At 39.3% G+C, this 24,825-nt stretch overlaps 1 protein-coding gene across 2 annotated transcripts in view; it reads left to right on the plus strand.

Moving 5' to 3' along the window:
- Positions 1-1,123: 1,123 nt before the first annotated feature.
- SCUBE1 (signal peptide, CUB domain and EGF like domain containing 1) overlaps positions 1,124-24,825 on the plus strand; it is a 245,185-nt gene continuing 221,483 nt past the window's right edge. The window contains exons 1-3 of one of the 2 annotated variants that reach the window (XM_048050144.2): positions 1,124-1,196; positions 2,342-2,418; positions 5,560-5,696. The gene's annotated coding sequence lies outside the window, so the exon portion shown is untranslated. Of the gene's footprint in view, positions 1,197-2,341; positions 2,419-5,559; positions 5,697-17,617; positions 17,666-24,825 lie in introns of those variants that run through there. The other variant, XM_066990329.1, reaches the window with a different exon arrangement.

A 24,825-nucleotide genomic window follows, 5' to 3' on the forward strand; every position in this document is an offset into this window, starting at 1 on the left:
CTTTTTCCCCTTTTTCTTTTAAAGAACTCTTTTACCCAGTGTATATATATTGTTTGGACAACAGATTTTATGAATTTTACGTTCAGCTGAAAATTCTTTTTTTTCTTGCCAAGACAAAGATTGCCAAGGTCAACATTCCCCTTATTTCCCACTGAGCTGCCACCAAAATGATTTACAAGTTACATAAGAGCCAATTTTGAAAGAAATATGCATTTAATTAGAAACTAAAAATCATGGTGTCTCACTGAGACAGTATAATTAAAGTTTTGTCAATATTTCCAATATCTGGGAGGATTTATCACCCCAGGAGAAGAAAGCATTCTAGTCTGCTGAAACTTGGAATTTTGTGTCTCGATACTATAAATATAAAATAGTTACTCTAAAATAAATAGGATTGCCTATAAAATAGGAAATAATAATGCTATAAAGCCCAGCATTTCCAAACCAGGTATTGAAAGATCATGGAACAAACACGTCTCCCTTTCAATTTACATGATTGTCTTAAATATCATGACACTTTAAAGAAAATAAATGTAAGGTTCTTTTTGTTTGTCGTCTGGCTTATAAGACTTTATAATTCATATTTTCAAGGTGTTTCTCTGCAACAACAAGGATAAAAACTTGCTTCTTTTTGCTTTCTTCTAAATGGAAGTTCAGACTTTTGCATACTCAAAGGATCCCAGAAGCTAGGTTTTGGAAAAAAAATGCAAATATAGAAGGACATTTAAAAACCCACATCTTCACCAAATACAAGTACATTTAACTTTTCTGGACTGCCTGCATTCTTAGAGCAGTTTGCTAGAAACCAGAAGAGAGATGCTTTAAATAAAATAAAAGCAGAATGTAAAAGCCAGGAAGATTTAGACTATGTATTTGCTTCAATCAGAAGCAGTTGAATTTAAATGTGTCCTTCAGAGAAATGACAAATTCTCTCTTTTTTTTTTTTTGAATGCAAGAAAATTCATCATGTATAACTATTAGCTTTATCTACAGAAGAGAAATCTTGTTGCTAGGAGCAGCATTTATTTCTTTAATACTGTTCCAAAATAGGTATCGGCCCACCTCTGACGTTCATTTCACAGAAGAAATTCCGAGTAAGATTTCTCAACTCTTTTGCAGCACCATGTATTTGCAAAACACTCTTCTCACTGAAGAATTCAATGAAGTGATCCAGTGCAACAAATTCTACATTTCTGGTAAGACTAATTTTTTTTTTCTCACACATTCGCTGAGTCAAAATCTCATTTTTGGGAGATAGGAAAGGAAGATCTTGCTCTCTTCGTGGTCTCAGCTGAGATTCTCTGCTCACATCATTTTGATCCAACACAGCACTAGATTTTCTTTTTGCAACCCCCAGCTACTTAAGAAAGACAAGGAGGAATATTTTATATTTTTTGTCCCTCATAAAATTCCATTGAAAGTAAAAGCCTTAAATATTGTAGTGCATTTTTATCACATGCAGAGATTTTCTTTATATCCTTTTCAACACCACAATGCAAAACTGATCTATGTGAAAAGCTTTCAGATTTTTGATAAAAACACACTTATTTAGGAAACATTAAACCAAAATGCTTGCCAGGGCCTTGAGAATGGTAATAGGCCTGGTCATGCCCAGGTGGCACATGGGCATTAATGGCCCCAGCTGGCCTCGCCTGGAGCCCCCCCCACACCCCAGCCTGAGCTACATGGCAGAAAATCTGAGGGTGAAAAGCTGCAGAACTGATTACCAAAGCTGTAAGCCATCTTGTCCCTCTGAAATACGGGTAGAGGTAAATGATAGCAATTCAAAGCCACTGAAGCTGTAAAGCTGTGGTGAGCGACTGCCTTTTTTCTCCAGCATGAGAGTAGCTTTTGCTGCTTTGGAGATGCTTCGTTCCCCATGCCAGCAGTTATGCAGAGCTATAGGGAAGGGTTGGATGCCTCAGGGTGAGATGGAGTGTGTGGTGTTAGGGGAGAACCACAGGAGAGCTACAGCTCCGTGGTCAGTCATAAACAGGACCTTAAAGCTTGGGCATAGCCTAGCAGCATTTGGGAAGATGTCCTGGAACGCACTTGATTCCTGCAGAAGTGCACCTACCAAAATGTACCCTGTCAGCCACATTCCATGACCCTGTGAGTGCTTAAGGTCTGAGCCATGGAGGCCCCAAATCCTGGTGAGGCTTGTCCAGGCTTTGCACTGTAGCATCCCCAGGGAGAGAGGGGCCAATCCACAGCCTCTGTCTGGAGGCTTTGATGAAGCTATGACACCATGGTCTAGCCTGAAGAACACCATGAAGGTGTAGAGGATGTGAGCCTTCCTGAGCCTTTAGTTCCTCCTATGGATAACTGATTATCTTTACAGGGCTACTATGAGGAGGAATGCATTACTGACTCTGAAGCACCAGAACTACAGGGATGTCCTGTCAGTACTGTCACCAGGTAATTTATTATTTGTCTTTCCTTCTGGGCTGCCTTATCTCTTGTATTTGGAGTGGTATCATCATGCCAAGTCCTCCTGCTGTTTGCAATTATATTTAAAAAAGTGGTATTTTGATTAAAGAACAAATCCAAAGAGCTGTTGTGCAGGATCACTGTGTTCCAGCAGTAACAGGGAGCCAAAAAATGACAATAGGGTATCACTGAAGATTTTTGTGAGATCTTCTGTAAAATAAGTGGCTTCAAAGGCTTTGATTCTGGCTCAAGAAATGGCAATTCATCTGTCTTTAAAATGAACTGATCTATTTTTCACAAAATTGCTGCAGCGTTTACGTTCTCTGCTGTCCTTTTTCACTTCAGATGTAGCCACTTTTCAGTGGTATATGAAGTTATTCCTATATATAGCATGCAAAACATTTTGGGATCTTTCCAGTGAGTAAGTCCCAGATACATGTCAGATATTAGTCCAGCACTTCATAGTAGGCATCACAGTCAAGAGCACAGCTTTGGAGCATTTTTGGCTTCAAGCTCAAAGCTGAACCTACAGGTTGGCTAGGATGTTTGAATATTAGACGTGCTGAGAAGAAAAAGCAAGTTTGTCTGTATCTTTGTTATGGCAATGAGTTCCTCACTCTGGATTAATTGCAGTTTCCAATGAGGTTGACAGTTCTGCCTATTTCCATAGGGAAGGAAATATCAAAGAGTAGGCTCAAAGGAAGCCTTTCCAGGAAAGTAGGATTTGCCATACCTATCAGGTCAGATATCCTGTTCCTAGCAGCTGTCGGGACATGAGATGTTTCAAAGGAAGTTGGATAAGTTTACCTAGCCAAAGCCTGACTAACTAATGCTGAAGAGAACTGAGGTAAGCATCACTTTAGGTGGTACGGGACTCAGCTTTCTGCCTGGCACATAAAATCTGGTTATGTCTGGCTTTATAGGCTTTACAGCTGTAAAGTTATTGACAATCATATTAAGGCTTCTACAGTTCTGCCAGCTCTTTTCATTGTCCATTTCAATTACCTGTTCAGCATCTGCTATGCTTTCTCAAAGGTTTTGCAACCAAAGTAGGATAAAACTCAATGGGGAGGCACCATGTAATTTTTTTGTGATCGGTTACATGATTATTCTGCAATGGGTCCTGAATTTTTGGAACAGATGGTAAGTGGGCAGAGAGCTGAAAGCCTTAGGACCACCTAACTTCAGCTGCTTTCCTGCCCACTAAATTACAAGATCAGGCCTTCCTTAACACTTTTAAAAAGTGCCATATACTAGAGACACCACCAGCTCTTTTGCCATCCATTGAAATGTCTGTTGACTTCAGAGGACAGACATCTTAAATTAACCTTTGCTGAGTGCAACACTGAAGCTATATAACAGAAAATATTTTATTCTGTCTATTCTTTCAACATGTTTTGTCTTTTGAAAACTTCAGCTGATGGCAGAATTTGTCATCCAGAGCAAATGAACTTGAGATTTTCTAAATTCTCTAAAAATCGAGAATTTACTTCCTTCTCATCTGCCTTTCTCCCCTCCTTGGAAATCATAGGCATATGTTGTTGTGCACTAGTGTTACTTCCTTGCTTCTAGGAATGGACTGGCTAGAAACTCAGTTGGTAGTTTAGCCATACTTATCTCTAATTATCTTTAGAGGAAAAAGAGTCTTGGAAACAGCAGGCAAGTGAAACAGAGAAACAGAAACTTATTTAATTCCTTCCTAAACTTTTATGTCGTTTTTTTTTCTGAAGTGTTAGGCACAGTAAAGGGAGAATGTTTATTTGAAATTTTGTTGGGAAAAGGTAAAAGACTAAACAGTCTTTATTCTTCTAAGTCATTTCATTTTTTAAATGGAATGCTCCTTCTCTAAATCTCTGGAGACATCATATCCTCTAAACATAGGAAATCAATAGAAACAAAGGTTCCAGCTCAACTTCCCCTGAATTTGATCAAGTACATTCAAATATTAAGTGATAAACGGGCTAATTTACACATCTGCAAAACTAGCATTCGCATTTTACTGACTCCCAACAGTGTCATGAGGTTTAATTAACAGTTGTAAAGCACTGCCATTTCTCTGAATGAAAGGTAGAACTTTTTACATTTAAAAATATGTAGATGTATCTTCTGCTGTATTTGTAACAGCTGTCTAGAAGACTAATAGCTTTGCAGATTTACTGCTGTACTCTGCTGCTTTCTGCTAGCCTGCATTTTTTATTTTTTATTTTTAATTTTTTTTAAGTTTGATACTGGTAACTTTCAGAGATTGAGACTAATCCTAAATTTGTATTCAGCTGAAAGACACCTCTTAATTAACTGTTCAAGGCATTTTCCTTGCATTTTAATACCTGTAACTCAAATTGTGTCAAATTAATTCAAAGTGTACCACATTATTCAGGAGACGGGTGGATTTCAAGTAGGTATGAAAACACATTATCTGAACTCCCTGCGGTATCATTGAGACAACACAGTGCAGAAGTAAAATCTCTTCTGACTGCAGCATCACCAGGATGATCAACCAGAGTCTAGCTGCAGGACCAATTCTGCATGCACTGGCACCTCTACAAATAGTTCTAAGAACGAGCTGGTTGAAGTGACAAGTCAACAAAACATTTGTGCAGTTCTTATCTGGAGGCCATTTCTAATGCTAACTGAGTGTGTTTTTATATGTTACCTCCTGGAAAACTAAAAACTGCCCAGAATGTTTCAGTGAGATCACCAATCCTAATTAAAGATCACGATGAGAATATCTTACTGGGGCACAAAGGATTTTTTATTTTATTTTTTTTTTTAACTCCCAGCCCACTGTTCCACTCCGTCAATCTCTAACCTACTAATTTGGTATAAGACCATCCCTTTTTTGGGGGGGGGGGTGGAAGGGAAAGGGATTGCAGTGAAAGCATGGCCTTAAGTTCAGCAGCAAAAATCTGAAGCCTGGTCAAGTACTTATGAATTTTGGGCTTTGCTGTTTGGAGTGTTCCAGATCACTTACTGTTGTTCACTTCCAAAAACAACATCAGAAGACATTTTCCTACCATTGGTTTAAAAACTAAAGAGAGAGAGATTAAAAAAATGTGATTGCCTTGGCCATCCTGGAAGTGTCAAATCCCCCCACTCACTTACCGCTATTGTATTTTTTCTGAAACCCAGGAAGTAGCCACAGCTCAGCAGCTGAGCCCTAAATAATCCACTGCAATGTACCGTGCCTTACTCCAAATGGACTCGATGGTCTGCTGAGGCTGACGCAGACAGAGCTGTCAAGTGCTGGCAGAATGAGAAACCACCAGGTAGGTTTTTGAGTTTTCTCATTCTGTAATTCTATCAGATATATCAGTATTATCTATGGATCAGACCAGGGTATCCTGGGCCTATGCAACTAACAAGTGAATTATTGCACTTGCAGTAGACTGTGAATTCTTGCAACATCATGTAGAGCAATTAATTCAAAGTTGCATTATACATTCTTTATTGCTCTATTGATCTCAAATATCTGAGACTGCCAGTTACAGCCATCTCTGCTTTAATTATTTTTATTTGCATTGGCAATATAAAGATCAAGAGTATAGGAGCTCATCTGTCTAAAGTGCTTGCTTTTTTCCTTGACCTTTCCTTATGATAGCAAATTTATGCTCAAATGTGTTTATAACCCAGTGTGTTATGTTTATAATTCTGCTTTAAAATTGTTTCATCTTCCTTTGAGAATTATGACAGAAAACTCTGCAGAAACCTTTTGTGAGCTATGTGTGACAGCAAAAACATTCTAAGTGAGATAAAAATCTCCTTGTTGGCGAATTTAATCATTGTATCCTGGAAGGCAGTGAATGATGCCTCTGTGGAATGCTTTATGTTATGAAATGGAATTACAAATAGTACCTGGGAGTATGCATGAAGGAAAAAGGACAAATAAAGCATAGCTTCACAGTTCTTCTATATGAAAGACTGTGGCTGAGGAGTTGGAATCCCTTTAGGGTAAAACAGTTTGAATCCTCCTGTACCTCAGGACCTGCTCAGCCCCTCTCATCGCTGTCATCCCTATAGTGGGGGACAATTGCTCCTGTAGGGTGGTCTTTTACTCTAATGGCTTCCTGTTGACAAAGCAGTAGTGTCACAGCTCTGTGCCAGCCTTCTTTCACAGACAGAAGCAATCCACAGAAGAGAAATTGTAAGACTTTGGTAAGGCACCCTGCAAACCCTCTGTTTTCTTTGAGTGGAAGCAGTTAGAAGCCAACGCAGTGGTGGGTAGCCTTCATTTGTTAAGGGTGCTTCCCAGGAGCCCTACAGCCCCTTGGTAGAGGACAAGTGCTGCAGCCATTCAGTGTCCTGCTTCACCTCCCCAGGAAAGGGCTGAGGTTCAGCCTCAGTGCTGCCATGGTGGCCTATGTTAGTCTTGTCCAGATAATCCATTCGTACAACTGAAATGGAGGGGAATGGAAGGGGGAAAAGAATTGTAGACATTTTAAGGCAGAGAATGAAAGATTGACTTAATAAACAGAGTTGTACTATAATGTTGTAATATATCCAAAGGGTCTCTATGCCTCCTTTGTGTTGCCACCCACGAAGTTTTAGGGACTGCTTTGTTTGTAGCTGTGTGGTGCAATCTGCAGACCAAATGAAGGTTGTGCCATTCCATTGAAATCTGTTGTTTCATGACTTGAAATTACATCTTCTGTTTGACATTAGACCACTTTTGTACTTCCTGATTATTTTTTTCTGTTGGCATTTCAAGAATTAGGTGGTGTTTCTGAGTAAAAGCAAATCCATCCATCTAGGCTGCTCTGTCAGGAGCACTTCACTTTTAGACAAATAAAATGATCTGTATCATTTCATGTCATCTTTGTCCTTCAGTCAATTATTCTTTAATCTTTATTCAATGTATTCCTTTTACCTGAAACACATATAGCCCTGATTTTGAACTCAGTATATTCCCTACTTTCATTGGTAATACTGATTTATGCTTCAATTTCACTTGTGAAGTAAGAGGCCAACTTATAAACAAATGGCTTAAGAAACTAATGTGAAATGACTGCATTAGAAAACAAAAACAAACCAAAAAAAAGGAAATATCAGGGTGTCATGTCATGGACAAGCTACAGCTGTGTTAACAAGATACTTGTCTCCATTGGCTTGAACAGGTGAGAGGAATATCCCGTTAGTCTTTGATGCTAAGCTCTTGACCTTTGTTGGCTGTGGATCGTGACTCCATTCTAGTTGTTACTAAGATTTGTACAGGTAGTAGTTGGTGAACAAGACCTATTTTACTGCCTTTCAGCGTCCAGTCAGAGGATGCATTCCATCAGTGGGTTATACCCATTGGTCTAGGAAGACAAATAAGGTCATAAATATTAGTTTGACAGTTTAATATGGTGTTATGGTTCAGTCCTGCAGCCAGCCACTGCACAGGGAGCTGCAGAGTGCAAAGTGACATGTATCCATAGGCCATCTGCTTCTGTGGTAATGTGATTTATAATATAGCTAACAAGCTCCCATCCTGGACAGAGGTGTCACAGGATGTCAATAGTGGTCCATCTGAAAAATAATACCCTATGAATTGAAGTTCTTCGAGTGTGATTTTGGAATAGTGTAGAACACAGCAGGAGTCATCTGGTCCCTTTTTCTACAATGCATGAAGAACCCAGCCTGGAATGCTCTTAAGAGGTAGAGGTGTCCTGACCAGCATTTAAACTTTTCTACTCAATTCTCATGTTCAATTTATGTTAAAACATTTTATGTCTCTAGTTTGAGACAAAAAGTTTAGTCAGACACTGAATATCTCATTCAATAATATGTCACTGAGTGTTTTAATTGTACCAAGAGAACAATTTTATTGTACTGGCACCAAAATTTTCAGCAAATGTCAAGCAAGCTGCAAATGAGGCGATTCCAGGCTGGACTTTTATTGAATTAAATGGATTATTTCCATGGTGCCTTCAAAGTCTTCAAATATGTCTGGAATCTCTTACCCATTTCTCTAAGTCTGCCTAAACCAGATTATTAAATGGCCCATTTTCCATAATATTGGTCTAGATTTTTCTCATCAGTCCCCTGCTTATTATAAATTGCATGGTATGATATTTCAGAATATTAACATTCCATCTGCCCTGCACACTGCCAGGAGATCAAAATGATTGGCTGCTCCAGCTCAGATTTAATCTGCTTGATGGGCTTTTAACACCCTACATGTCCACGGTGGGCTTGTCTACATGGGTGGTTTATGCTGGTGGAAAGCTGACTGCAACAGTGTAAAGAGGCCTGTTGCATACATCACTGAGAAAATGCTTTGGAGCTTTCAGTTCTGTTGAGATTGGTTGCACTGTCACAGTGGAATAAATACTGTTGAATATCAAGTGAATTTTGCCAGTGCTACCATGTTTTGTTAGCTTTCCAGTTACCCTTCCATATTTCTTTCTACTTAGTTCCAGGTGGCTGCCCTGAAGGTTCTCACTTACTTCTGGCCATCTGCCACTGCACAGTGCTAAATGAGGAAAAGCAGTTATTCTACATTGTAAGGGAACTAGCAGTAGCTCAAAGGTGTGTGGGATACTTACCTACAAGCCTGAGTATGTTAAAAGAGAAAATAAATTCTTTCCTCTCAGAATAAAACCAATAGCTGGTAGCCAACAGCTTGTTTGGATATGACTTCTGCATTTTGGTTGATGTGACGCGTTATAGCAATAAATCTGACTGTGATGCAAATCTCTTTGTGTATTATTAACATTCACATTTGGCTGTAATACACAGAATGGTCTTCTGTTTCCACCCTGGTTTCAGTATGAAGGCTAGTGGAATAACAGTAGCAATAATAAACTCCATGGTTATAACTCAGAAGAGTGAAATTCAGTCTTCCATTCTGCATTGGTGCTGGCCAAGCTGTGACCTGTAAATAGAGTTCTCCCCTGCCTAGACTAATGTCGTGTGATCGATAGCACAGTTCTGCCTGCATAGGAGCTATTGGCTAACCGCAGTTCCTGACTGTGGGAGCAAAAGCAGCTTCCTGGTATTTACAGGAACCCTGTGTTGCCCATACAGGGAAAGAGGGGGCTCCAGGAAAGCCATGTCATCCTCTGTGTCAGAACTTCTATGGGGTTTCGTCTTGGCATACTCTGAAGTATGAGGCACACATCAGGAAGCTGCAAGCTGTCGAGTCAGGAGGTAGATGAGGAAACCTGTCCAACCCTTCAGTATAATGCTGTTCTCATTCATTTCTTTTTCTGCGTCTTATTGCAAAACCACTGTCTGTATAACCTTGTTCGCAAATTGTTTTGTGCCAGAGAATAAGGAGAATTGAGCTAGCAATGAATTATTATTATGTGGCAATTTACACTTTTAAATTACCTGTGACAAAGGTGGGCTTCACCCCATAGAGAAAGGTGATTCTGGTAGTTTTTTACACTCAGAACTGGTCTAGACTGTAGATAGTTGCACATAGTCATGACAAAACAGTGTTGTTCACTTAGACAAATGGCTTTTGATTCTTCTTCCTCTGTATTTCTATAGTTGCAGCCTTTGCTGGCCAGCTCTGTTCCAATGTATTTCTGGTTACCAGTAATGCACTGAAGGTAAACAATTTGAGAAATGTACTTGTAAGTGCTTTCATGATGTTTAGTTGTACATCTGTACATTTCTCACTGAACAGTGTCAACATATTAAATCCACCTCTTGGTACAACCCCACTGAAATACTATAAATCAGGAATGAATTTGGTATATTGTATCAAAGTGGTTGCTAAATTCATGGTATGTAGGCTGTTTAATCCCATGTTTAACGTTGTCCTGAATCAAACTTAGGGCAATAATCCAATCTTTCCCCAGCTCAAGAAGTTCTAGTACCTCATAGGCATTCTTTAGAAGCCCTTTTCTTGCTCTTTTTCAGTCCCTGCTTATAACAACCAAATTTAAACTGGTAAAAGACACTGAAACCGTGTGTGAACAAAAACATATTACCTGTTATTTTTGTGTAGTTGAAGCTAGCAGGGCCAATCAAAACCAGTCATGCTGGGTTTCATACAAGCATGTGCAAAATAATCACTACCCTGAAGGTTTTGCTGTGAGGCAAGATAAACTCAGAATGCAAAACCGTGTCAACCCAGCTTCTGAACCCAAGATGCTCCTCACCTGCCAGGTCAGAACATGCACAGAGAAGCTTGCATCTGTTTATCCAGACATATAATTTCAATACTCAAAGCAGTGAAGTAAAGATTATGCAATATTCAGATGTGACAAAATGTAGGAAAGATATCAGGGGGTTGTGTCAAATGCCTGCATAGCAGTTTTCGTGGTACCCCTGCTGTTTGATTCCATTCTCTTTGATTATTCAGTTTTATGCATTTTTTCTTTCTTATTAAGAAAAGAATCTATTGTCCTCCAGATATTTTTCCAAACAAAGAATTTTACAAAAGCACCTTAAACTGTGGTTGAAGTTGTGACTCTACACTTGACAGTAGTTGGACAGAGAGCAAAAGAAATGTAGGGGGAAAAGCAAACATACACTCAGCCTGGATTGAGAATGTCAGTATCCAGCAAATCACAGAATCACAGTAATGACTGAATACCATTAAAATCCCACTTTTTTTAGGCTTTACCTTAAAAAAAAAAATCAGGTTTAGGTTTTTCAGTTTAAAAATAGGAAAGGATCATAGCAAAACAATCATTCGCACAAGAATTATCATTTTGTTGAAAACCTCATTTTCCGTTGTGCGAAAAATCACATTTTTCATTCAGTGCCAGCTACCCAGAAGTATTCTATGCCACAGACAGAAAAAGAATGCAACAATATCTCCTTCACAGAGACATTCTTTCATCTTATGTCTGCACAGGGAAAGGCATACAGCTCTTTAATACTACTTCTATTTATTTAACTATCAGGATTGTTATTAATGGCTTAGACTTTGTTTCTCCACCTTTCCTAAAACTGCTGCATGGAGTCAGGCAGAACTGCTGTATGCATTGAAGTGCTGATGAATGCAGTTAAGAACGCTAACTATTTCTTGTGCTTGCTAAAGAATTTCCAGTTGAAGTAAAAATATAGACATTTTTTCCTTCTCTTTTGTTGCTTGTAGACAAAAGAATAGAGTATCAGCTGGTGAAAGCTGACCTTAGCAGAGCTGTATCAGGCTGTCAATGCAACTTTTACAATCTGATCCGCTATTTCTCTATACTGTTAGCTCATCCCACACAGACAGGGCAGAGACTTTTGACTTTGGGAGCTTAGGATTCATTCAGAGACTCAGGAATTATCATTCTATTTTGTGACCATGATTTAGAGCCTGAGACCTCCCAAACCATCACACAGATTTCTCTTGAGCACTACTAAAGCTTTGAGAACTCCAAACTGATGTTGAACTTCTAATTCAACTGGGATGGGAAAACACGGAGAGAAAGAACACTGGCTTTTACAGTAGAAATTTTATTTCTAAATCACCTGGCTGTATAAGCCTCGGAAAACAACTTAAGACCAGCTGCATAGTTCCCTTGCTCCAACCTTACAACTTCTGTAAGACTAAAGTTTTACTGTTGTTTTTTGAGAATTCCTTCTGCACTTTCTCTCTTTTAAGTCACCGTGTGTGGAAGGGCTTGACCACTCTGCAGCAGCGATCACTTCAGTGTATTCCTCATGTGTCTTCCATGTTCTTCACTGAGACACCACTCCTAGAGTCACTATGGCCCAGCTGTGGTCTCTTGCTCAGAAAATGTCCTGGTGAATAGTCATGGGCCAGAAGCAAAGATTCACAGAGCTGATGTTCCCAGTTCCCAGAACACATCTCTGAAGTTTTCACTGTGATGGTCCTTCAGTGAGCTAACTAACTTTACTCTGCTGAGCAACTCACTGAAATTGCACTACTATAGATTGTAGAACTTACCTTCCTTCGCTGTCCTACTTCATTGTTTTGTTTTGTTTTTTGACACTTTGAATTTGAAAGCTGCAGTGAAGTAATAACAATCTCTTCAAGCCACAAAGGTGCCAGACTGAACCAAGAGGATACCCAGTGTATGTTCAGGCCATTTGCATCTCTAGCCCGAGTACCAAGGATCAGTCTTTGGGGTAGATATTTTTAAAAGTAAAAGTCACTCTGAAAAAATGACCTGGATATTCCAGTTGAACGATGCTGGATGTTTTTAAGCCATAATGCTTTGTATTATCTTTCATACTGGTGCCAAGCATTGTTATCATGGTTTTGAAAGGTGGAACCCTATATTTGTTGAGTGTCTATCTGCAGTGACAGTTCAGAGTACAAACTGCCTGATTAATTTCAGAGAGGTATCATTTGTGCTCCAGAAATGATTTTTCTACCAGATCTTTGGAAAGCCAAGAATGGGACAGTTTTTGTGACCCTGAGAGAGCCCTGCTGAAAGGTGTTTTATCCAATGGAAACTAAGACAAAGTTTGTTCATAATGAGAACCACTCATTCCATTAGAGAAAAATCATACCAGCTGAGTGAAAATATCCAAAACAATTTTTACACCATTTCTTTCTAAAATGTTTGAAACAGCGGACTGTGAGGATCAGTACTTCACATAAGCAGATTTGTTATGCACTAGCTGTTAACATGACACAAATGGAGAGAAAGAACACATCCTGAAAAGTAATCAGTTTTCAGATTTGAATACACAGATGTAGCTTTCTGTACTTTTGCAGAATAGCATCTTTTATCGGAATAGTTCAAAGCATTCCTCAAATAATTTATTACAACGTACCATGTCCTCTCTGGGGCATTTAAATATTATTTTCCTCATCACGGAAGATGGAAAAATGGAGAAATTAGAAAATGAAGTGACTTTCCTAAGACCACACAGTGAGTCAAAATCAGAGTGAAGAAAAGAAGTCTGAAATGACAACTTCTACTCTGCTATTCCAAGTACTGGATAATACAGTTTGTCTGTGACATTCCCTCTGGTAAGAGGTGATAGTTTTCTAAAGATCTGCTGTAATTCAACCTGGAAGTTACCAGGACAGATATGTTAATTACTGGGCAAAATTCTGTGACCTAGCTATTCGAAAGGTCAGACTAGATGGTCAGAAAAGGTCTTGTCTAGTCTTAAAATATAAGAGTCATTACCACCATACAAACCTATTTGCCCTTTCTCTCCTTCCAACAAAAATCAGCAATTAGTGTTGTTTAAAAGCTTGCTATGAAACTGCATTTTTCAAATCTAAGGCATATTATACCAGAGGTTAGCAAAAATAGCTTCAGAAACCCTGAAAACTTGACAGGTTGAATCAATCAAATCAATTTTTAATTTTATTTTGACAAAAAATCACGCTGGGGCTGACAGCTCCTTGTAAAAACAACTTTGCTCACTGCAGTTTAAAACACACATGCTATAAAACCTTGAGAACAGGATTTATAATAGAAGCCTGGCAGTCTCTTAACTCAAGCAGTATTATCACCATGTGTGACAATAATATATTAGGATTATACTTCAGAGCTCCTTCATTAGATTCTGACATATGGAGGAGAAAGGAGAGCCTGAAAACTGGGGAGGACATACAGTGCAGCCTCAGCTGTGCATATTTATAATCTAAATCAAGTGAAGGCTATTTATTGACTTATTGATTCTAATTCAAAATGAGAACTTAATTAAAAGTTTAGTTCATTACTGCACAATTACATGGCCCTCAAAACATTTCCAGGCTAGCAAAGTGCATGCTTAATCATGTGGTATATTGGGAAGGCTGGATCTTCAATTGTTATAAATCAGACATTAGTGGTGCCATGCTAATTTACACCATCTGGGGACAGGGCCTATTAGTTTTCTATGCAGGAGGCAGTTGTTATTGTTTTAAATGAAGGAACTATAATGTAATGTTGTCCTTTGCTGAGCAATAGCATATGGTAACTTCCCACCATTAGGCAAAGTAGTGATGAGAAATTCAGTCTCAGTGCCATGTACGCTACATACATTTACCAGCCTCAGAACAGAAGTGCTCACAAACAGCATAAAAAACTATCTGCCAAAATGTTAATACCAGGCCCCGGAGAAACTGTTCTATTTTGGAGACATGTTGTGGTGACTGATAAGAGAGATTGTGGCAGGGAGCAAATTTTCCTGCCAACTGCTCTGAAGAATCACGGCACGCATGTATCAGGATGCAGGCAATATCTATGCAGATGTGCTGTGCAGGCTCTGATGTTCCTTCTGGCTCTCAAGCTCCCCAGGTTGCATCTCCATCTCATGGCTGGCTATGCTTTTTTCCCTCTGCACAGCTAGTGGAATAGTTTGCTTGTGTCATTTTGGCTTCTGAGGACAAGGTTCTTTGAACGCAGCCAGTTTAGGATTTGTTCCAGCACAGGACCAGAGTCCTGGCTACGTTAGCATCTAGATAGTGCAACATGCCAGGGCTCGAATTGTGAGATTTTTTATGTATTTACATCTTTTTGAGCATTCTGAACATTTTAACATATTTGCAAATGGTCACAATTTATAGTCTGGGAATCAGATTGTGAAACATTTTCACATGCAGGCAGGAGGTGTATTAAAATATAGAGCATTTGAAGCCAAGTTAAGCTGTCCATGCAGGTGAACATTCCATGTCTCCTGAGCCTAAAGTTTGTGCCCTACAAAAGAAACTCGGCAAAACTACACAGAATGATACTGTCCTGTGTGATCCACAAGAAGAGTCTTTGAAGTCTTAGCCTTGCCTGGCATCTTTATTTGGCTAATGGTTCCCATCAGTGAGCCTCCTAAAAAGAATTAGGGGAGCCAATTTCTGCATATGCTTGAATTTTGGACTCCCAGCAGTTATATTGGGGGGTGTTAAAGTCAAGGAACACAAATTTTGCTGCACTTCTGACCTTAGGAACTCAAGTATTTTTCAGCTTTTATGTACAATACTTAGACTGACTTCAACACATAATTCAGGCTCCAGCAAGGCAGCTGGCACAGAAACAGTTTCCAGTCAATTCTCTGTTAGATAAGAGGCTGTTGGAGTTCAAAGGAAGCGTGCCTAGCAGGGCACCAGGAGCAGGGTGACTGTGAGAACAGCAAAACTATACCTGTTTGATATGAAGCAAGTAAGGGAAGCTGAATTCAGGCATCCTGCACCAAACAAACATGAAGCATGTTCTGCAGCAAACACAGTGATTGACCTAACACAGATAGACGCATGCTAGTGTGACTGGTGTGATAATAGTGACAGAGCCGGACAAGCGAAGCCTTAAGTGACAAAGCTTGTGAAAACTGGTATGTCTAGGCCAAGGAGTATCCGTGTAAGGGAATTGATTGGGGAACAGGCATTTTAATAGCTGCACACAAGGTGCACCTGCTACTGCTCAATGTTCAACCAAATAGTATTTTCCAGCTATTGATCGAGCACGTCCCAGAGCTGCTGAGAAGCTGTTTTTCTGCAATGCCAGATGACTGTGATGGCTGCTCTTCACCACTGTCTTGGAAGTTTCTGGAACATGAAGACATAGACTAAGATGGCCTCTTCTATGCTTGGTCTCAATATCTCCAGCTGGCAAGATCCCATGTTTTGCCCATTAATATTTGATAAATGGTTTGTACCTTTCTAGCACTCAGAGCCATCATACTGAGTTTGTGGTGATAGCTACATGAAACAGCTGAAGCATCCTGCTGTCTCAGATCCCATTTATTGTTGAACTAGTTGTTTTTTTCTCTTCCTGCTTGTGCTTCTTCCTCTGGTCCATTTTGGGAGATTGAGACCAAGCAGCCTTTTTGTGTATGGCCAGCGTACATTGCTGGAGTGGACAGAAGCATAAGCAAGGATAAAGGAGTTTGCCTTGCAGCCATGCTCTATGCCATACCTTGTAAAGTAGAGTCATTTTCATTTTGCTTCCTTGCTTCTTGCGTCTGTCTGTTTTTTTTGTTTTGTTGTTTGTTTGTTTGTTTGTTAATTATTATTCAAGAAAAAAAGCATGGTTTTGTCTAGTTCCCTTGCAGAACTTTTGGCATCTAAGAGAGAATTTCTCTGGGACCTTATGAATCCCACTGAAACCTGAAATAGAGCAATTCAGGGCGGCTAGCAGAGCTATTTATAAAACTGCCATCAGTAGGAATGTTAATAGCAAAGCAACCAAGCAGTTTATCATTGCTTTTCAGGCTTGCAGAAACTGGTCTGACAGGGAAGAGCTCATGCTAGATAAATTTTACATTGATTTCCAATAGCGTCCTAGTAGTGAGGGTAACAGAACGTTGCAACAATAGACCAAGGGGGCAGCATGATTGACATCACTTGGAGATTTTAAGAGGCAGTTTGGATATTTTTCTAAAAGATATTCTTTCGAACTGGCTTTGGCATGAATGGTCCTTCTGGCCAAGGAATCTGTCCAGAATGTATCATTCATTCAGCTCTTTCCTTCATATGTAACAGGCAGAATAAGTCCCCAGCATGATCATCATTTGCATAAAGATAATGGTTGTAATAAAAGCCTCTGCTTCAGGGATTTAGCTGGGGTCAAGAAAGATTTTTTTTCTCCCGCTATACAATTAGCCAGATGTACTCTGGTTTAGTGTTTGCTTAGTTCCTCTGAAGCACTGGAAACTGGCTATGCCTGGAGACTGATTCCTCCCTGGTGAACCTCACAGTGGCCCAGGGTTACACTGAGGCTCCTTTCTCCAGGCCACAGGGGAAGGGTTTTGCTCATTTGCCTAGACCTCAGAGCATCTTCTGTGACTTGAGAGCATGGCTAGGTGGGTGCACCTCACCATCAATCCCCCATCTCCAAACAACCTTCCAGCACCTGAGAGGCTTCAGAAAGGTAACAGCCTGTGATAAAGATTAGACTAACTCCTTTGTTTCTAAACTCTTCTGCTTGCAACACCGTTTCCGGAGTTGCAAGAACACCTGTGTGCTCACAGTGTCACTTGGGGAAGACAAGAGAAGTCATTCCAAGCTGGGGATATTTAGATGAGATAACCATTAGTTTCTTTTAGCCTTCAACTCTGCTGCTGCATTGATATAGCCTGTGTAGCTGTAGCCACCTTCCCCCCAGCTCACCTTCAGGCCCCACCTTCAGGCCCTCATATAGAAGGGCTGCATGTGGGGGAGCCCAGGAACAACAGGGAGATTTCACCAGAGCTTGAGGAACTGAGTGGCTCCAAGCACATCCTACCTCTCCATACCCAGCTGGAAATGCCCAGGCAGGCTGTCTGCAAGAGGCAGTAAAGCACCCTTGCTGGGTGGGACATGGAGCCTGCTGTGCCCTGGTTGGTCATCCCAGGGAGTTTTTTTTTGGTGTTTTTTTTTTTTTTGAGTAGAGAAGGCAGACTGCAAAATTGGAAGAGAGCAGAGGTGAAGGTAATCTGGCAGTCTTGTGCTTTTTTCCAGGGTTCCTGGGCCTTTTAGGCATCTAAACTGTGTGTTAATCCACGTGTTCAACTTGCTTGTGGCAGGTTAGTTCCTACTTTGTGATTGCTAAAGCCAATCTGTGTTACTCAGATTCTTAGAAAATAGTCTCCACGGTGAATCTTATCCATGTAAATAATAGGTCGGTGTAAAGAATAAATGCAGTAACAGATCCTTAGGAAATGTGAAATTGATTTGCTACTGCTTTTTTAGCCTCCAGTGATTTTAATGGGGCAAGAAGAAGCCTAACGGGATTTGCCAGGAGGCATTACTGAGATGTGGTGGCTGTGGCAGCTGAGTGCTCCATAAAGTGTGCAACTGTTCATATGCTGCAGAGTACTTGAGTTGAGTCACCCTTTCACTATGGCTCCTTTGGCAATAAAACTTCTATCTCTGCCACAAAGTGGTCACAGTGATTTAATACAAGTGTACTTTCTAATACAGGGCTCCTGTAACTCTGGAATGGGTCTTAATCCTGCAGCCATAATTGCATGTATTTTCATTATTGTAAACAATTGTTTTGATTTTAGTGGAGCTGCTCACAGGAGTGCATCTGCTGTTAATCATGCCCAGTGCTGGAAAGTTCGACTTTCAAATACTTTTTACTTGAAGTGTGACTTACTGTGGCTGCTCTACTGCACAGGTTTTGGGCTATTAATAGACTGTGGACAATAAGCTAATTTTTTCCCTTTGTATGCAGTAGTTTTCTCTGCTAGTTTTACTAGGGACTTCCATGAAGATGGGTCCTGATGCTATTTTTAGTTGTTGAAACCAAGGCTAGGGGAATATACCTAATGTACCTAAGTGCACACAAGAGCTCCTTGGCACAGAACAAAATCTGATTTGCAGTTCTCCTTTCTTACTACTACGTGTTGGTAACAAGGTTGAAAAGGGGATTATTTTATGTTTAACTAAAAATCTGTCTTGTGTAGGGTGGGAAGGCATCGTGTTTCTTGGAACTGAGTGCCAAGAAATGCCTGCTCTCAGGAACTTCCTTTTGAGCCTTTCTTTTAGTATTTTTATGTTTTCTTCTGCTATGTACTTTAAGAACTGTCTTTTTGTTTGTTTTGTTTTTTTCCACCAATACTCCAAAGCAGCACTGGATTTATTGCATTAGATTTTTACAATTTTTTTTTTTCCCTGGGAAATCTGTTTTATTTTGGGCATTAATAGCAGAGCTTCCTGGGAATTTTCAAAATCTGAGTAAAGAGTTTTTCAGAAAAATACTGCTGAATATGGCTCATTTTCAACCCTCCTGCAGAGTGCTAGAAGTTGGTAGAACTTTTCACTAACAAAGTTCATGAAGGCTACTTGTACTTAAAGCTGGAGAAAACATCCAAAAAATCTTCTAGCCCTTACTGGACCTTTATTTATTTATGATGCTGTTTGATCTTTTTTTCTTTGCAAGGGAACAGGGCACTTGATTTACCCTTAAACATACTTTCTTTAGAACTTTGTCATTTCTCAGTAACTTAGGTGTGCAGCTTTTTTTCCTTCCTTTTGAAGTGACCAGACATTCCAGCTACAAGCCCATTTTATTTAACCACACTAATTCAAATACAGATTGATTCTTGGTCCTGTTTTGCCTAGTGAAACTGTTATATCCTCAGTGATGCTCTGGTGCATGAAACTAGGACAAACATCTGCTTTATCAGCAGCCAATATGTCAGTTTGGGGATCATTCACTGACTTCTGTATAAATTGTATATAAAAATGGGAATTTTAGTTCAGGATATACTGACTGTTATATATGAAGTGTTACCTTTTAAAATAAAAATCAGTTATTTAGCATTATGCTGGTTATAATACCTTTCTCTCATTTTTTTACGGTAGGGTACAATCAGTTCTTCAAAAGAATTCACACTTTTCCAAGCATTACCGTAATTTTCTTTGGTAAACTGTATTAGTTTTGAAAATTTTGATCAGAGTAGCAGCTACCACTTTCTAAACAATTTGAATTTGACAGTTTTCCCCACTATCTGAATGGTGTTTTAATCATCTGTATACACAGAGGATACTTAAGAGTAAGTAAAAGGAAAATATTTAAGCTTTGATCAGGGGAAAAGCAAGATGGGGAGGCTTTTGTTTTTGAACTTTTTCTTCATGACATTAGAGTTTATTAGCACCAGGTTAAACAAACTAATGGGTGCAAATTATTACAAAATAATTGCAGTGGTTTGTTGAGCCACTATGAAATAACTCCTTCCTCCCTCCACCCCTTTTTAACCTTTCGTCTTAGTCTCATTCTTATTTGTGGACTACCCCCTTGCCCTCCTCTTCCCCTTCGCCTGAAAAAATAAGCAGAAAATACAGTTTACATTATGGCTGTACACACTTCTAGTGTTTTGTTGTTGTGTTTTTTTTAGTACAGCCTCAGAGGAAAGAGTATGAATAAATACACATTTTTCAATAGTTGTGGAGCATTTGTTTAACACTGGCTAACTCCCCAACAACTAGTGGAAGATCATACAGGCAAATCTAATTTTCTAGCTAACTTAAGTCTCTCCTGGGAACTTTGGTGGCTGCATGCAAACATTTTCCTTGAATCAGCAGTATCAGCAAAGATTCATTATATTACTAAAAATATATAATGTAAAAAGTGAACTGAAAATGGAAGAAGATTTAGAAAGCAGGAGGAGATGGAAAAGGGAAGTACTATAAAGGGAAGGGCATCTATAAAGACAGAGGGGTCTAAGCCTTTTACAATAGAGGCAGTCTGAAATAACCATGGTTTCCTCTTTGAATCGTGAGAATAGCTATTTTCTTGTTTAAAAGCTTAAAGAGCTATTAAGTTGGGCAAATCACTGGTAAAACAGCTGGAAATGTAAATAGCAATTTAAACAGTCCATTGCCCCTCAATCCAAATGTGGAATGTGCAGATCTACTTCAAAAAATTTCCTCTGGTTTTATTATATTGTCAATGGTAAGAGGATTGAGTAGACACCCTTTATCAGTGGACTGAATGGAGACGGTGTGCTTTATTTAGAAAATCCACAACTTTTATTATTTTCCTCCTTTTTCTCATTTTTTTTCCTTTTTCCTCTTCTTTCTTTTTTTTTTTTTTTTTTTTGCAAGTGAGCAGACGGGTCTCTAATTTTCACACCATTCTCCCTTAGAGACCTCCTTCAATTGCACCATTCTTTCATTATGTGGAACTAATGAAGTGCTCTGCAACCTTTAGGTCTCCAAAGAATCCATTGCTCTAGGAATATAGTCCTTAAATAAAACATGTTTCATTGGCTGACTTCAAAACACTATTCTTATGGGGGGAGGGAGGGGGATAAATAATTGGCCTGGAATCACTGTGAGAAAAGAAGAAATTACATCAGACAATTCTTTTAAATTATAGTTACAGTCAAAAGATACATTCAACAATGACAGTTCTGGTTCTTTTTTCCTAGCAAGCTGCCAAAAATCAGAATATTACTTTTAAAAGTCCCAAATAAGAAGCTTGGTTTGGTGGTGGTGTTTTGTTGTTGTTGGGTGTTTTTTTTACTGTCTTTTTGGTGCATGTGTTCTATTGAGTAGCTACTGGGTTTTGTGGTACAAAAAATAATGCAATGTCACATCAATAAGACTAATAATTCAGCAGCTGAGCTTGAAGGTTGGCTGCCTTGGGTGTCCTAAGAATAACACCTCACACTTTATACGTTGCTTTTCATCTTCAAAGTACTCAACAAACACTAACTCAGTGATGTGGCTTGTTTATTCAGCCTGTGAAAGCATAGATTCATATTATTTGTGATGTATCAGATGCCTTATTTTCCTGTGGATATTTGCTGTTACAAATGCAAGTTATTTTGTTTTCCATTATGGACCTTGTAGAACATAGCTATCTCAAATATGTCAAAGTCTCTTCTCTTCCTAAGCAATCTTTGCCCTCTGGCATTTTTAATTGATTTGCCTTTCTTCTTAAAGCTTTTAATTGGTACGAGCCCTGTTTTCCTTCCCCAGTCCTAAAACCAGTATATTTAAACTGAAATGTGCTCTTTTGAAATATCTTTGTCTGCAAAACCCTTTTTTTTTTTTTTAATTAAAAAAAGAGAGGTGGGAGCAGCGGGAAATAAAGGTACAGTTAAACATAAAATTGCTTATATATGTCTAGCTTGTATCTGAAACCAGCAATGTAAACACTTTTTTATTATTATTACCATTCATTTCCTTTAGCATTGCTTATCTTTTGCTTAATTTTATTTGGTGCTTGATCTAATTTACAGTATATTGGGTTTTGGCTTTGGTAAAGTGGAATAATACTATCAGCATGATTATTGTTATAATACTGGCATGAGAGCTTTGCTGGCTTAATTTCAGTGAAAACTAGAACAAACTGTAATGTCTGCCTTTGTCTGTAAAATAATTTATATTTATAGAAACTGTTGTAATCATCTATTCTGAGTGAAAGGATTTCTTGGAGCATAACTATTCCACAAAACCCAGGACTTATCCCAAATTTCTAGTCCATAAATAACATTTAAGCTCCATTGAGCAAATTACAAAACAAAACAGTGCTTAATGAATGTGGAACTTCAGGTTTTTTGGGTGGCTAAGGATAAGTTACTGCTTTAATTATTTCCCCGTGTCTTGGTAGGACAGCATGCTGTGCTTTGCAGTACCAAACACTGTGTAGCAGGAGTCAAGAATATGGACTAAGTTTTGCCAAGGTCATGAGTAGCAATGGCTGCCAAAATGTGGACCCTCTCAAGTGATACCAAATGTGCACAGAGCTTGCAGTTACTGCACTAAGCCACTCTAAGTTGTGTAATAGAGACACCTGGGATCCCTTTGAAAGTCTTGACTGATTCTATTTCTGGGTTTCCGAACTTCCTATGCGAACCTGAGAAAGTCACTTAACCTATCTATATGTTCTTTTCCTTATCTTTGGGAGCGACCTAATTCATGAATGTTTACCAATGTCCTTGCAGAAGAGCTGTACATAGTGGCCTCATAAATAATTTTTAGAATTGCACATTGAGAGCCTGCTGGAGTTTCTATAGATTGCTATAGGAATTATTCTTTAGTTGTATTGTCAGCACCTTTGGTGGAGTAATATTTGCGTAACTTTGGTACCCAGAGGCAAAGTCCCTATTGTGCTTTCTTCCCAAAACAGCAGATGCAGTTCCAGGCTGACGAGATGGCCAGCAAGAAATGAGAGCACAAAGTGATGGACAGATGATTGTGGCTGGCACAGCTGGCAGCACTCAGTCATTGCCCAGCCACCTGAGGTATCCTGCCACTACAGACACAGCTGGGGGCTCTGCTGGACACCCACTGTGTTTCAGTTTGAACTCAGATATGCAGTGTGACCTTTCCACAGGGCTGACATTACTGTTTGCACCCTGCGGAGTTGTTCATCTTGCCATTCAGAGCTGTGAGGGTTTTCACCCCTTTGGTGCAAACCTGAGTGCTCAGCTGGAGGCTGAATGAAGCTAATAGAAAGGTCTACATTATTCTGAGTTGTTGGGTTGGACAAGTAGAGGTAGAAAGAAGATGAGATTGAGACCATAATTGAACATTTTATCATATGCTATATGAAGACAAAACTTACAGGGAAAGCTGTAGAAGGTAGATACCATCATGTCTGTGCCTGTTCAATAAATGTTTGTATTAACTTGTCTAAGAATAAAGAGAGGAACTTGAGATAATGTGTTTAAAGCAGGTTCTGAACATCCTCTAAATCTTACACGTGCTTACTGATAGCACACAGCAAAAATAAAAGTTTGAATGTTAAGTATTTGCTCCCTGTTTGCTTCAAACTGTTTCAGCAGTGCACAACAGACCTACCACTGACTCACCTAGCCAGCTAAGAATACCTCGTGTACAAGGACTCCTCTGGAAATACAAAGACAGTATGAAACCCACACAACTTTTTTCCCCCATGGGTCACAGCCAGTAGGGCGTACTGCAGGACTGGTTGAAGTCTCTGTCTTGGTCTTGACCCATGTAGATCTCTACGTACACCTAATTTGATATCCCAGGATTCTTTACATTCACTTGGAAATTGGATGGAACAAGTATTGATTTTGCTTTTCTATAATTCTACTATAGGTATTTGATTGAAAGTCTTCCAAATATTTTAGATAAGTAATTAAACTGTGATCAGTTCAAGTATGATGAGAATTTATCAGGACTCTCAAGCAGTCAGTAACTTCTGCTGCTTGTATTTTCATTTAGTGGTAGTATGCAGTTTTTCCGATTTCTTGAGCTTTCTGAGCACACCTTTATGAACCAGTCTTACCATCCTATTTTCTTGACAGCTGCTTTCACTGTAATTTAATATACCTGTGTTAATCCAATCTGTCCCAAATAGCATAATACTAACAAACTGCAACATTATTAATAGGTCTATATTGTGCATTTCATATAATTTAAAAAGAGGAATAGTAAGCATATGAGACCAAATCCTGCTGTCTTTATTCATATAGCTATACCCATTCAGTTGAATGGGATAATATGCAGGATTAAGGTGAGTGGAATTTTACCCTTTCTATATCAAGGCCTCCTGAGAGTGCTGCATTTAATTCTATTTGATAATCTTTTTCATTTGCTATTTCACACCACCTGCATCTGCCTGTCAGGAATTGAGTTGGTCTGAGCTTCAGCTGTCACATCGGTAGCTTAGTATACTATAGCATTGGCTCCTCCAGAGAGCCCTCAGGGAGAAGAACTCATTTAGTAGAAAATGATGATAGGGTTTTTCAAATGGTTCTAGAGTTGTCCCTTTATATTTGGATAGGATGATGTATTTGAAAAGCCTCTGCAGAAATTTGTGTAACAGAGCAGGCTGTGATTTTAAGGATGAAGTGTGCTACTAGACTACCCCAACTCCTGGTTCCTTTGAAGATGGTTACTGGGAAAACACGTGAGATAAGCATTCTACCATAGGGGAGCAGCAAGCTCTTGGCATGAGGGATTTGCAGAGGGATGGTCAACTTTTATGCTGAGATAAGTGATAACTTCTAAGCCCTTCACAGAAGTATGGGGAAAAAGGGCTGGTGTCTATACGAGTGCAGCCCATGAGCATGGACTCCATGACAGCAATTTCAATTTTACCTGCAGTCAATTTCAGAATAGGCCACTGAAATACTATCCTGGAATGTGAGAAAAATGTAGTA

This window comes from Anser cygnoides, chromosome 1 (genome assembly GCF_040182565.1).
Source record: "Anser cygnoides isolate HZ-2024a breed goose chromosome 1, Taihu_goose_T2T_genome, whole genome shotgun sequence".
In the NCBI taxonomy this organism is placed as follows: domain Eukaryota; kingdom Metazoa; phylum Chordata; class Aves; order Anseriformes; family Anatidae; genus Anser; species Anser cygnoides.